The 15,300-nt window shown below is 37.2% G+C and overlaps 1 long non-coding RNA gene across 1 annotated transcript; it reads left to right on the forward strand.

Moving 5' to 3' along the window:
• The first annotated feature begins 713 nt into the window (after positions 1-713).
• LOC137480264 (uncharacterized) lies at positions 714-4,302 on the forward strand. Its single transcript, XR_011002784.1, has 2 exons — positions 714-981; positions 4,002-4,302. It is a non-coding gene; the product is annotated as an uncharacterized lncRNA (long non-coding RNA).
• The last annotated feature ends 10,998 nt before the right edge of the window (positions 4,303-15,300 follow it).

A 15,300-nucleotide genomic window follows, 5' to 3' on the forward strand; every position in this document is an offset into this window, starting at 1 on the left:
AAAGGAAATGATCCTTTCCATATGAGTTAAATCAGAAGGCAATGATTTCCTTAAACTCTCTGGATGCAGAAACTCAGACAAGAACATGAATTGTTGGTTCTGATTTTCTTTGTGGCTTGAAAAATTCATGGTAATATATGTTTCTAAATATTTTCATTAAATCTTTTTTTACAAAGGAGATACAAGTGTTTTGTTTCCTTACTTTTCTGCAAATTTTAAATATGTAAAGCCTACACTGTTTTTCACTAACACTTTGAAGCCTGGGGTTAGATTTGGGAGCCAAGCCAGATGAATATGCTTGTCAGCTGGTCAACATTGTCTCCCTGAATGTTGAGTACCAAAGATGTAATAATGTTCTTCAACTTAATGACATCAGAAGCACTGAATTGAAGGCAGTGCATTTGAAATGCTAGATGTATTTATAATGAATTTATGCTAATTGAAGTATCACTGTGAAGTCTCCTTTTCCACTTTTCACTGAACTGTGCTTTTGCTGCAAATGCACTGTATAAATATCTTATTTTTCTTTGTATTGAGAAGATTATAAATTGGGGTTTTTATAATGGGGGATTGAGTCAAGGGGAGATACACTTCACAACATCTGCAGACTTTCTATGGAGCATTTTATTCCTTAAATAATTGTTATTAATACAATCAAACTGTTATTATTAACAAAAGGTAAGTATTCACACAGTATATTCACTCACTCACTCACTCACTCACTCACTCACTCACTCACTCACTCTCACCTCCCCTTGTAGTTACCCAGTTGGACCTTCAGCCGGAGACAAAGCCCAGCTGTTTCCTCAGCAGCAGGGCGACATACTAAGGTCACTTAGTTTTTAGGCAGGAGTTTGGGCAGTTCTTCGGGGTGATGTTTATTTCATTAGGTGTTTCTGTAATGCTGTAGTCTTCCTCTGCACACGTGGCTACTACAGTCTTGGATGTGGCCAGACTTACATGACCTTTTCTTGATGTCAGGTGTGTTTTAGTGGCCTTCTGCAGACTGAGCAAACTCTTCCTGTCCTGATTGTATTGATTCTTGCATATCCGGCAGGACTCCTAGTTGCCAGATGTTGTCCATGAGCCTGTACACTCACTCCCTACTCAGCTCATACTTTTCCCCATTTCAGACCTTTGTTTCCTGGTAAATGTTTCTCAGTCCAAACCTACTGAAATTTATGAAAGCTTTTCATACAAACGGACATAAAGAAGGCCTTTCTGACAGTATCAGTCCTACATATCTCCAAAAGTTTTGCTTGGTGTTTGTCTAACTTCAAATGTAATTGATTTTATTAAATTTCATAAAACTGTTCTTCAGTTCAGAGAGTACTGTAGAGTACTTAGTGGTAGATTCTCTAAGGTCTTTTCCAATTCAGTTGTTCAGATTCCTTTCTTGCTCCCCATTCCTGCAAATGACTAAATAATTTCTCCAATATTTAGCCATAAAAATCCTTCACATATTATTCACTTTCTTCCTAGATGTCTCTTACCTTTACAGAGATGTCTCTTACCTTTACAGAGCCAATGAATATACCCTCCATTCTGTCAAATTTCATAATATTCCCTCCAATGCATCTTTTTTTCTTATTGTATCTCTTCACATTGCCAATATCTGCAAAATCACAAAGCATCAGCAGTGAACAGAAAATTGTAGGCAGCTCCCAAAAATAATTTAATAACTATTTGATCTCTTTCTGTCTTTTGATAAAACTTATCCGCCTCTCTCTGCTCCCCTTTAAGATTCAAACTTGCAACTTTGTTGTTCTGACACTGTGCTTTTTTTCCCCCCAGCCCTGAGTTACATCCTCTCCCTCAACAGGCACGGTTCCCATCTTCCACATATTAGTGTTAAGTACTGTGGTGAGTAGGTAGAAGCAGATCAGGCACTGCATGGGATGTTTCCTCATATTTAGACTGCAACCAACCATCTCAACACAGAGCTCTAGTGTGTTACTAAACCCATCAGAGAACAGTTAGTAGATGAAGATTCAATATCCTAGAAATATGTAAAAAACCCTTTGTATCTCCAGAATGCTCAATAAACAATTAGGTTGATTCATATTATCTTTAGTCTGTAGTACATGAAGTGTCGCTTCACATGAACTAGCTTTATGATAGTTAAAACAGAATCATGGTTGCTAAAGTAAAGAAAGCTGAAGGTTTTTTTAAGAAACACAGTAAGATGTATTCATTGCTCAAAAATACCTGTTCAAGGAAATGTGTAATAATAGTGTGTTTGGAATATATCTATCCTCAAGGTTTTAACAGCCATAGATTGCAAATATAGGGCAGACATAAAATATATTTATTGTTCTTACCCTTCAGATAATTAAAAAATATGGTTCTCAGAAAACAGCTCACTGTTAGGACAGTCACTGAAAGTTCTCAGGATATTTATCAAACAATAGCATCCTCTGCTCAAGCACCTCAATAGCCCTCACTATTAGGAACCTTTTAAAAATAATGAGATATTGTAGTTGTTACAGGCACAAGAACCTGGAAATCTATTACATGGAGAAGCTTCAGGATGAGAAGAATGGAGGCATGATAAATATAATGGCTTTGAAGCCATAACAGGTTTTTATTTGCCCAGTTACATTAAAGAAAATGATAGAAAACTGTCATATTTGAGTTTAATATTGTTAGAAAACTTTGAATTTAGACTTCTACTTTACTTTAAAAATTGTTGCATGAAAACCAAGTGCTCTTGTAGATAGCAAAACTGTTAACCTTGGAAAGTTGAAGTCTATTTACAGAGAGGAATAGATCAGACATTAGCATTTGACACATTAATTGACTAATAGTAGTGACACTACAGATTCATCTTTTATGTCATTCTTTGCTGTTGTAGATTGGCATTGTTCCCTTGAAATCAGTGTCAACTCAGTTTTTGTATCTCTTTAGTCCTTGACAATTTTTTAAAAAGTAAAGTTTTGGTATTTTAACTTGAAAAGAGACTCTGCACAGACGTGGTGCTGTGAGAGACTGAAATGTTAACGGGTAATGACTCAGTCAGCCGTAAGCAAAAACAGCAAGTGCTTTGCTGCTGATGTGCAAGGGTACAGCTCAGGTGCAGAGGGGGTGAGCACCCACAACAAGCTGGGTTTTGAGTAAGATGGAGAGGAAGGCCAGTAAGAAGCAGATTCTGTAAGGTGGGATAGTGGTTTTTATAATGCCAATGTCCTCCTTTACATAACTGGCTCAGTTGTAAATCCCTGCCCCAGTAAAGGAATAGGGACATTAATATTATTCATCCCTTCTGATAGGGGCATAACTGGCTCAGGTGTGAAAACTCCCCCCAGGGAAGTACCAGGACATTCACACATAGGCCTGAGGATATTCATCCCTCCTGATGGGGCATAACTGGCTCAACTACACCAGTGAGAGGTAGCTGTCATGTCTTAGAAGGTGTCACAAACCATCAAAGACCCCCAAAACACTCACAGACCTATCTCTAGGGATTTCTACCAGACGACTGCACATGATCCACAGTGTTGCATCACACAGTGTAAAATTCCACCCCACATTTGGGAGAGGTACCAGAGCATTCCCAGCAGAACCTGAATGTATATTAACCCATTGAACCTTGTGTTTCACAGTGATGCCTTAAGTTTTAGCTTTTATATTTTTCAGAACAGTACTGCTTTAGTGTATAACTCTTAAACTCCATTGCCTGTCAGCTACTGTTTTCCCATTTTATTCAGACAAAACAATTTCTCTCTGGGCCTGAAACTCAAGGACACCTTACTGTCTCAGGCAGGCCCTGAAAAATGTAAACAACAGTGAATTGGGGGGCAAACTTGGAATAAATAATTTCATTACCTGAAGCTGTAATTGGACAATTAACCCCGATATGCAAACAGAAAAAACTGATATCTGTCTGAAAAACTCATGACCATTGTCCATCTTGGGTGTAGTCTCTGCAAGGCTCCTGCAAGCCCAAAATGTACCCATTGAAGGCCTTTCAGTAAATACCTACCTTTATTCTCTAACTCTAGCTTCTGTTCTAGGTAGCCTCTCCAAGGCATTAACAGGATTTCCCCAACCCCGATCAATCAAGATGTCACTTCCACCAATGGACATATAAATTGCTACAATCAAGTCTCTTGCTAGATCCATGGGTGGTGATTTCTTTCTACTTTTATTCTTTCTTTCTCTCTACCTTTTATTTGCACATTTTGTTAAGTGCTATTTTTATGCTTTTACCTTGCTAAATTTCTATAGATAACAATAACCAAAATGGCTACATACTTCCTTTCCATTCCAAATTGTTCCAAATAAACTGTACATATCCCTGATCCTTCAGTGTCATTTCAATCTAATCCACCCCAAGGGATCCATTAACAAGAACCCCAGTTACCCTCACCTTCTGGGATGTGTCACAGCAGATGCCTAAGTCAGAAACCCTCTGAAAAGGATGGTGACTTGGGAGATCTAGCTTCTATTACAAAAGTGAATGACGGTAATGACTTTGAGTGTGTTTTTTCCTTTTTTAAGGGTTGAACCAGAACCATTAAATATTTCTCTGTGGTAATTAAAAATTCATATAAGCAAATTTTACCACAGTTTCTCTAGTGGCCAACATCTACCATGTCTACCCATGTTCTGGTGGAAAAAAGAAATATTTAGCAACTTCTTTGGATTTAAGACTTGGTCTGATTTTATAGGAAAAAAAAAATTTGTTTTTTATTCAAAATTTTAATGGGTAGCTCAAAATTCTTGTTGCGTGCATATCATCTGAACTTGATTTTATGGTGAGATCAGAAGGAATAAATTTTAGACTGTTTGATGATGTCTTCTTGTGTTGTTTTTTTTTCCCTCCATGTGGTGTTATATTTTAGTTAAATGGTATGCTCTGTCTCACCCCTTTAAAATATATGGTTTATTCCAAGCCTGTCATCCTCCCCAGAAGTATCATGTGTCTGTAATCCCATTGGCTCAAATCTTGTTCCGTGCCCACTTTGAAGCTCCCTGTTAAGTGTGCCAGGGGGACGGGACACTCTCATAGCTGGCTCTCCCTGGCCGGTGCTCTCTCAGCCCCTCTCTCCCCCTCCCCTTCCCCCCCCTCCCTCAGAAACCATGCTGCCTCCCAGGGGTAGGACCCCCAATAAGCCCTCATCTAATTAGCACCCTCAGAAGCCGTGTGGAGTCTCCTTGCCTGCCTGCTGCTACCAGCAAACTCACAGCCTAGCAGCCCCCCACCCTGGGGAGCCCCTGGGGGGTTCCCCCCCCCCAAAACGCACCGCAACACCTCCATACATAATAAATATGAATTTTTCACTACAATGTATGATGAAAAATCCTCTCCCTGGTGAAGACAATCATAGTAATTAAAAAACAGCTTTTTAACTCCTTTATTCATCTATTCCTAAAAAGACTTTTATGATGAAATTAAATTGGCTTCCTGCAGTTTAAACTAATGACTCTGATTGCTTTTACTTATTCCTCCCATATTCAACCTTCCTTGTGATAGATAGGATCTTATCATGTTTAAATTCATTTTAACTAGTCCAGATTAGGTCTGTCAATTGGGATTCCACATTCAGTAATCTTGTAGACAGAATAAAAGTTTGTGCTGAAGTCATAGATCATAAGCAAAGCAATTTTGCCTTAAGATTTTCCCCGTTCTGTAGCTGGCTAAGTCTTTGGTCTATTTACTATTGACTTGAGGAGAATAGCTACAAATAATTTATTGTTAACAAGGAATTCTAGTCAGAGTCCTATTCCATCCTTGCAAAAAATGTAGCTTTTTTCCATGATCCTTGTCTTTACTAGAGAATTCTATTTTTCTTAAAGTACTGAAGACCTAATAGCATAACTTAGAAGAAAAAAGAAAAAATGAAGTAATTTTTAAGTAATTTTCAGAAAACCTATTACAAAATCTCTGTCTGACAGCTCTGAACATGAGTTGTGTAACATTAAAGTTTACATGTTTTTTAATATCTAGAATATGTATAGTTTTTGCTTGCCTTCTAAAATCTCTACAAAGCTAAACTCTACACAGAGGCTGCACATACAGCCTGTTCTAGTAAACTTCATTGTACAACAAACTCAAAAATAATCTCACCAAAATAGTATATTTACAAAAATAGTACTCGTAGCATGGCTCCATATTGGACAATCAGCCTTATCATCTCTATCTGGTGTGGAAGCCATCAATATTGTATTTCTGAAAAGGTAACATGTTTTGGAAAATTATTTATTTAAAGAAATAAAGTAGTATTTTAAGTGAATTAGATTACTTAAGAGACTGTATGTGAAAATACACCAAGCCAGCACATGGAAATTTTTTCACTTTTTTAAAAAAGTTTGATTTTTTTTTTTTTTACTGTATGTACTCGATGCCAGGTGCCCACCAAAGCAAATTTATCACTCCCCTCCTCAGCTGGACAGGGTACATAAAATAAAATAAAAATGGTCCAAATAAGGTCAGGGAGAGATCTCTCACTGATTACCATGACAGGCAAAACAGATTCAGCTTAGGGAAATTTATTTAATTTATTATCAATCAAGTCAGAAAACACTTTCTCCTCACTTATCTTTTCTTCCTAGGCTCAACCTCACTGCCAATTTTCTCTTTCTTGCACACATGTGGAGCCAAATCTATTGAGAGGATAAGAATTGCAGAAAAGGTTAATGAAAAGGTTTGCAATATCTTGAGAAGGAAGGATATAACCAATACATAGTAATACTTACACAATAATGTATATAGTAAAAAAGAATATGGTGGCATTGGGGAAAAATACCAGTAAAACAGGTCAACAGAAGAGACTAGAAGACTTAAAAAAACAAAACCAGAAATTAATAGATATATTCTACAATTAGAAGGATGACAGGTAACTCAGTTTGCCTTTAGGTTGGTGGCAAAATTAACTCTGTCACTGATGATACAAATTCATTAATGTTTTATAAAAACAATAAGATAGATACCTACCAAAAATAACAGCTGGAAGTTAAGCTGAAAATAATAAATCTCTGTTGTTGGAAGAAAATGAAAGATTACAATAGTATCCCGTATTTCACACATATACAGATTCTGTGATATTGTAAGTGTGGTTCATTCTTGTCAACTAGTTGTAGGAAATAATGCTCACATTTATTTGTATGGAAAAATAAAAATTATTGCAATGTTGTATGCCGGGTTGGTTCAATTAGGGATTTTAATAAATGTTAGTTAGGTCGGTTCTATGTACCCCTATTTTCCCCTCACAATGGTTCACTCCAGGCTGTCCGCTATAGGAGCTTTCACCTGTCAATCTTGTAACCTTTCCCCTTCTTCCCCACAGAAAGTTCTGTGTCAATCACCGCACCTCTGTAATCCTATTTGTCCCAGAACCCTATACCCACCTCTGTAATGTTCCCATAAATTGCTGTGGGCTGCATTACTCCCATGTCATCTGTCCCCATTGGGCGAGGGGGGCTTCCACCCCTGTCTGCCCGCCCCCTATTTAATCCCATGTTTCCTTTGTCCAATTCGCCATTTTGCCCACATGCACTTGGGAACGCTGCTGCGACCACCGCTGCAGCCACGTGGGAAATAGGGTTTTTAGCCATGTGGGGCAGAGTATGCCTTCTCTCTCCCTTTGTCTCGTCTCAGCATGAGGCTACAAAAGCAGAGGCTCAGCCCTAGAGCTTCTCACTCACGCGGCGGCCCCGGTCTCATGGAAAGACAGTGCCACTAGCCAGGCACCCCCAGCTGCCTGGGACCAGGGCAGAGAAAAACCATTGCTGCATTGCAATGTACTGATATTTTGTGTAAAAAATATACTGTGGCACTATTGTCCAGGAAAGTTAATGGTTTTGAGCCAAGGCGTAATAAATATATTTTTTCCATATGAGCAAACAATTTTTCTTCAGTCAACGAATAAGGAAGAAACAAACAGCAACAGAGGCAATGTCAACTCTGTGTCATATGAGTAGGGTTGAAAAATACAATTTTAATTTGACTCTGTATAAGCTTCACTGACATCAGATCAATATTTCATAACAAGGTAAGATTTAGTCCATGAACTTTACATATTAGTATAACCAAATAGGGCATGCTTCGCCCAAATGAAATTTTCATTGTGTTGTAGACTTCATAATAAAAATCAAGAAAGTTTCATACATCCCGTGATGCCTTAAGTTTTAGCTTTCATATTTTCCAGATTCTGTACTGCATTCGTATATAACTCTGAACTTCATATAAAGTGTTAGCAAGTTCCTCTCACAGTACAGTTAGGCAAAACAATCCTTTTCCAGCCTGAGAACGAAGGACATCATTGCAGCTTCAGGACCAAAAATATAATCAACTGGGAATTGAGGAGAGCAATCTGGGAGGATGGGACTTCATAACCTAAAGCTGTAATTGAACAATTAACACAAATATTTAAATGGACCAAAACTTATAAAAGTGTGAAAACTCATGACCTGGCATCCATCTTGGGTGTAGTCTCAGCTAAGCTCTTGTACTGCCCAAGGTGTATCCTTTGAAGGCCTTTTAATAAATACCTACTTTTTTCCTTTAACACTGTCTAGCCTCTGTTCTAGGTAGCCTCTCTGGGCATTACCTGCATATTTTTGCCTGTGTTTAAGACTGTTACCTCTCTGGATTATAAATAGTTTTTATATAATAATATTTAAATATATGAAGGATTACAATAAACTGATTGTTTATAATCCATTCTTCCTCAGGATACACTGAAAACACTTTGAACTAGGTTCTACAAGAAAATGTATTTGTATCTCTGGAAAATATAATCAAGAGCTTATATTTCATATCATTTATGGGAGGACAGGAATCTCATGTTGTAATTAAAAATATGAAAGAAAATGAACAAACAAAACAAATAACCAAACCCCCAAAAATATTATGCTTTCCATTCCACTCTGATCAGGAATTTAGCTAGCAAGAGGATACCATCTGTACTGAGTTCAGTCATCTGAACTGCATTATCCACAAATTCTTGAAAAATTAAATGGAACTAATAGAAACACACATATCTATGACTATTCTATTTTTCTGAAATTGTGTTATGAGAAGCAGTGCTATAGTAAGAAGAATTTATTACCTTCTGCAAGACAAATGACATGCATTCATCACAGAATTCTAACTCAAATATATTATGGAGCTATTAGTTTGCATATTTCAATAATTAAATTTTGGCTTTAGTACTAAAGGCACAAAAGTTTTGGAAGAATGTGGCAAATAAACCTGACAATAATAATAAAAAAAATATTTCTGTGGGAAATGATGTGGAAGATGTACCTATTTCCATGGATGTATATGGCTGGGAGGTACAAAACAATTGGAGTCAGGAATTTTTTTTTTTTATTCGACAGATGTTCTGTTATTTCAAAAGTGAAACCATTAAGAATACAATTGTGATGAATGAGCACCTGAAAAAATTGTACTAATAGGGACTTTATTCACAGCAGAGTGAGTTTTTTAATAAGATGCAGTTATAAAGAAACTGAGCACCTATAAAATACCAGGATCCACAGTAAAAATCCATACATCTTAAACTCTGCATGTTCTTCCAATCAAATGTATTCTGATGGTGTCCACACACTGTACGGACTTTTCAGTGGTGATAGACTGCTTGTCTATCACAATTTTTAAGACTTCTATTTCTGTGTTGATTACATTTTTTAGTGCCTTTCATACTGAAAGTAGTTTTGTTTATTTTTTGGTGTTGACATATGAACTTTAATAGACTTTATGTTCAATCTTCCACATTGTGACACTAATACTAAACAACTGAAGATTTGCTCAGAGCAAGCCCTTGCATGGTTCATTAGCCTATTACTCTGCCATGCACTCTCTCTTAATTAGATATGGATCCACCACACACCATAGAAAATGGCTTGGAGCACTGACATACGGAACAGATAGTCACATACAGCAGAACAGAATATGGAGAGGTAACAAAAATGTTTCAGGATGAAATCAGGAAGTACTAATGAAAGAGAATTCATCAGACTAAAAAAGTAATAGATGAGGGGCCAAAAGAACGAGATTACACAGAGATTAATGATGTTAAGATGATAAATGGAGAATGATTGATCACACAAAGTCCCCTCAGTAAAATTATCAGTTAGCAAGCTTAAAAGAAAAATAACTATTTTTCCATACATCTTATAATTGTTGGTATAAATTACTTCCAAATAGATAAGACAAGTTATCAGTGCCTAATAAATGCAGCGTTCTAAATGCTGAATTCCCTTGTGGCCTTGTGGCCTGTAGCTGTGAAAAACATACCAGGGTAAGGATAATTTTGTACTTGTTCTCATGTTCTTGCCTTATTGTCATTCCCTGAATTAGGAAAATTGGAACAGATGACCCATTGTCCTGCACAGTGTGATAGTTTATAAAATCTCTTATGTATCTTATCTAAATATGTTAGAATGCGAATATAGTGCCCAATAATAACTGATAGGAACATTTCCACAGTAAGTTTGCTGAAACAATTTTTCACCATTTTGAACAGTTTTTAACAAAAAAATCATCAACAGTCATTTGATCAATGTATATATGTAATTAACCAGAGTAGAATCAGAATCATGTAATTAATTACTTTATTATTTTGATTTCACTTTAAAAGTCAAATGCATTCAGAGAAAACAAAGTTGAATCCACAAGCTATTATTTTAGATATTACCCACTGTAACTATTGAAAATTTTTAACCAGATGATATTTGGATGAATAAAATGAAATCATCTTGGAATTAGTGAAGCTATTATTGTAACAAAGCTTTATTCCTATTAGCAGCTGAGGTAGTTTTTTTTTTATTCATTAGACTGCTCCTATGACTGCCTGTTTGACTTTCACGCTGTTGATGTAAATGAACTCTTCCTTTGATGATGATAATGTAGTACAGCAGCAATATATGTGTATAATTGTCCTCTTTTAAAAGTACCTTTTAAATTTAAATCCAAAATGCAATTATTTTAGATATGCAAATGATCACTTTGAGGATAATGCTACAAGAGAAATTCATAACAGGTTCAAAACAGAATAGAAATGGCTATCTCTGCCTTAGGCTTACTGAAGATTTCCTGATAGAATTCAAACATACTCAGCTGAATAAAATAACACCTTGTAAGGTTTATGTTCTTCTGTCAGAGTCCAGTGCTCTTTCTCTAGCTTCTTTCAGAGAAACCCTCCTCTGCAAGAAGAGGATTAAACCTGTAAATACCATATTTGCTGTCATTACATGATATTTTGCATTAAGAAAGGCACACAAGCAGTGTACTGTATGTATATTACAGGCACATAGCAGTTGTAACATGTAGCTGAATCACAGTACAAATCTCCTGCCCATTAATGGTCTCTCTGCATGCTCATCATCCTGATGCTGGGCATTTCCATTTACTGGAGAGGAACAATAGGCTGAAGCCAGCTGAAGTCCATTGACCTCTTTGAAGTCTGCGTTAATTGTTCTTCAGTTTTTATATTCTTTGTTGGGCTAAGCCACATTTACACTTTCACCAGGCTGGCCTTACCTACTCAAGAAGGCAATAATCTCTGTTATTTAGCTCCAGGAAGGCCGTTTACACAACCCAGTTTTTGGTACACCCAGCTCATAAAAACAGTTTGGTTTAACATCCAGTAAAGGTAGATCAGTCTAGGTCTTATTAGATTCATATTTACAGAAGCATAAAATATTTTTGCACTATGGAATTATGATATTCAGAAACTGATGTCTTTACATAAATATTTCAGTAAAGTCACTTGAAAAGACAGCATTCTCATTCTATGTTGCAGTCATTTTCCCCTTCATTTCTTCTATTGGCTCTTTTTCTATGCTGGGAGATCAGTAATAAACCAGGGGACTGTAGAGGATGACGCAAATCTTTGCATATCAAATGAAATTAGAAAATCAGTTTAATTAGGAAGATAAGAATTACAATCCACTGTAACTCATGTACAATCAGGCAAGGTCTTCATTTGGATTTAAAGGTGAAAGTCCTATAAGGAGCTCCCTCCATAATGAACTTGTTCATTCACTATTGGCATTAAATATGTCAATAATTTGTGCAAACACATAGATGTATAGATGGGTGTTTTATGTCCTGACTTTTAACTTGCCGTATTTATTTTTGGTTAACTTTTGATTTAAAAAAAGATTGTATTTTCTGAATATTTGTTGCAAAGTTAGTCTTGGGAAAGGTAATGTGTATTTTCAGCCAGTGATCTAGGTATGTCAATCATCTCTTTTTTAAATGTATTCCAATTAGATTCTCCTTTCATAGTGGAACATTGTGGCCTTGCAGTGTTGCTGATATGTCTCTTCATCTTCTTATGAAAATAAAGTATTTGTCCCTCTTGGACCAATGTGGAATCCTCTGATTCCTTCCCCCTCAGGGAAATCCCCAGAGTCCTCCTTCAGAGAGACGTACCATAGAGTTCCCCCCACCTGGGCAGACAGAAAGCTCTTCCTCATGGACTCTTGCATAACAGTGATCCATCCCAGTTCCTTTCCCCATATGTCCCAACTTCCCCTGGTGTTGCATGCCAGGTTGGTTCAGTTAGGGGTTTTAATAAATGTTAGTTAGATTGGTTCTATGTACCCTATTTTCCCCTTAAAATGGTTCGCTCCAGGCTGTCTGCTATAGGAGCTTTCACCTGTCAATCTTGTAACCACTCCCTTCTTCCCCTCAGAAAGTTCTGTGTTAATCACCCCACCTCTGCAATCCCATTTATCCCAGAATGCTGTACCCACCCCTGTTATGTTCCCATAGGATGCCGTGTTTTGCATCACTCCCCTGTTGTCTGTCCCCATTGGGCGAGGGGGGCTTCCGCCCCTGTCGGCCCATCCCCTATTTAATCCCATGCTCCCTGTGTCCAAACCGCCATTTTGCCCATGCGGGCTCAGGGGCAGCTGCTTTGTCCACCACTGCAGCCACACGGGAAATAAACAATTCTCAGCCACGCAGGTGAAGTGCGCCTTCTCTCTAACCTTTTGTCTCACCTCAGTGTGAGGCTAAGGGTGTGGCAGATCCATGCGGAGGCTCAGACCTAGAACTCCTCAGCCCCGGCAGCCCCCGTCTCACGGAGAAGCAGCGCCACTAGCTGGGCACCCCCAGCTGCCCGGGACCGGGGCAGAGAAAAACCGAACGCTGCACCCTGGTTTCTCCTTTCCCTGTTTCCTCATTGGTTATGGTACCCTTGGTGGCTCAAACCCCAGTCTGTAGCCTATGGTAATGGGTGTTCACCCTCTCTATCTTTTTCGGGTCAGAGGTTTTGCCACTAAATATCCAAAACTTCTCCTCCTCCCCTTTGGTTTTGTGGGGAGGGAGGGCAATACAAATCCTGGCAAAGCACTCTGGCATTTCTGCAAAAAGGCCGACTGTTTTGAGTCATTGACCAGTAACATTCCAGGCTCTCACAACAGGAAAATCACACATAGAATAATACACAGAATATTCTGAGTTTGAAGGGACCCACAAGGATCATTAAGTCCATCTCTTATGTTAATGGCCCATACAGGGTTTGAACCCACAACTTTGGTGTTGTTAGCACTAAGCTTTGATAAGTTGAGCAATGTATATGTGTGTATGCATGTGTTTTCATGTGTGTGGCTATGCAGATATACAATCACAATCGTTTCACCCAGATGTGAGGGATAAGAAGGAACAAGGTGTGAAAGAGTTTTTTAGTGAAGGTGCCTTAATGCAGCTATTTCACTTTGATCCCTTTGATCCTTTTGGCTCTTAGTCTAATAAACAGCAGTTAGACATCACAAATACTAGTATCTAACCTTACCATTTTTTGGTCATAAAATTACTTCACATCCATCCAAGTCGTTCTTAAGTTTCTTGAATGTAGAACTATGAAACTTCTATTAAACACATGAACAAACAGACAAACAGAAATGGAAAATAAAATAAAAGCATGCATTACTCCTTCAGTTTCAGTTTTTGAAATTATTTTCCTTTGTAATGCAAAATCCAAAGTTTCAGGATTTTTTTTTTTCTAAAAAATGGAGATTTAATTAGTTTTAGTTTCAAGAATTGATTTCAAAATATAAAAAAATCTTCTCTGGTTCTGCTGACAGTTTTGAAAAATAAATTGTAACTATATGAATGAAACAAAATAAAAAACATGCTCCCCCAGTATATCAAAGCATGTGCTCATTTTATGACTACATAAAAATACTAAATGTACTCTTTTCATATACTATAATGCAAAACTTTTGAAAAAACCCATATAAATAAGTGGCATGAGACTTTATGTCACATTACCTATTGCTGAAACTCTCAGACTTTAAAGCAGTCATAGCAGCATATGTTTTTAGATTATGTACTGTTTTTATCATCTGTAAGCTATGAATCTTACATAATGCTAAATTCATGCTTGATTTGTTAGCATCCGAGTTTGTTGAGGATTTTATTTTTGGAGGAGCCTTTTTCATATAAAACACCATTAAAATCATTCTGAATATAAATTTACCTACATTTATTTAAGCTATTGTACAAAAACTCATACTCCTTTGGACCTTACCTCTGTGTGTGATCCCTTCATAATTTCATTTTCTTTCTCACTTTGCTGTCTGCTAGAAAGGTGACTTACAGAAACTCTGCATGGCAAGTCTCTATGTTTCCACATTTCAGGGACCAATTGATAAGAGGATGGAGCTGCCTGAAAGAATTTTAGGTACATAAAGGTCTGATGGACCCATAGATGCTTCTCACTACCAAAAAATGCTGCAACAGTTATACTTTGTCCCTTCTCTTTGTTGCTTCTGTCCAGAGAATTAGTTGCATTTTGATAACATAAATCATCATCATCTGAAAAATTCTATTCATGCAGGGAACCTGTATCACTTTCAGCTGTTCCACCTCTGACATTTGGAGAATTCTGGTCTTAATTGTATTTTCAGAAAAATATTTTCACAAAATCAAACCTACTGACTTCTGGTGATCGCACTGAGCCAGTGAGTCATATGGTAGAAAAGGTGCTATAAACCCCCACTAATAATTTATGATCCAAAGCCATTTCTGCCCTCGTGCTATAAATTCAGCTATGTGTGCCATGGATAGAATATTGCTGTTACAGAGAATGAAGTTACCATTTCATCATCCTTTTTATCATCTTTTGGTACCAGGATTTAATTTATCTTTAAATAGAAGATCCAAACACGGGTTATAAAACTATTATAAAATATTGCTAACACTGAACTGCCTCCTCAAGCATTTCACTGCATTTTATACTGAGGTCAAGGAAAAGAACTGCCGGGGAGTTGTGTAATTGATTTTAAAAGGTTCTTCAAGATACATAAAAATTACACCTGAACTGAAACCCATTATTAAAG

Source organism: Anomalospiza imberbis, chromosome 1 (assembly GCF_031753505.1).
Source record: "Anomalospiza imberbis isolate Cuckoo-Finch-1a 21T00152 chromosome 1, ASM3175350v1, whole genome shotgun sequence".
NCBI lineage: Eukaryota > Metazoa > Chordata > Aves > Passeriformes > Viduidae > Anomalospiza > Anomalospiza imberbis.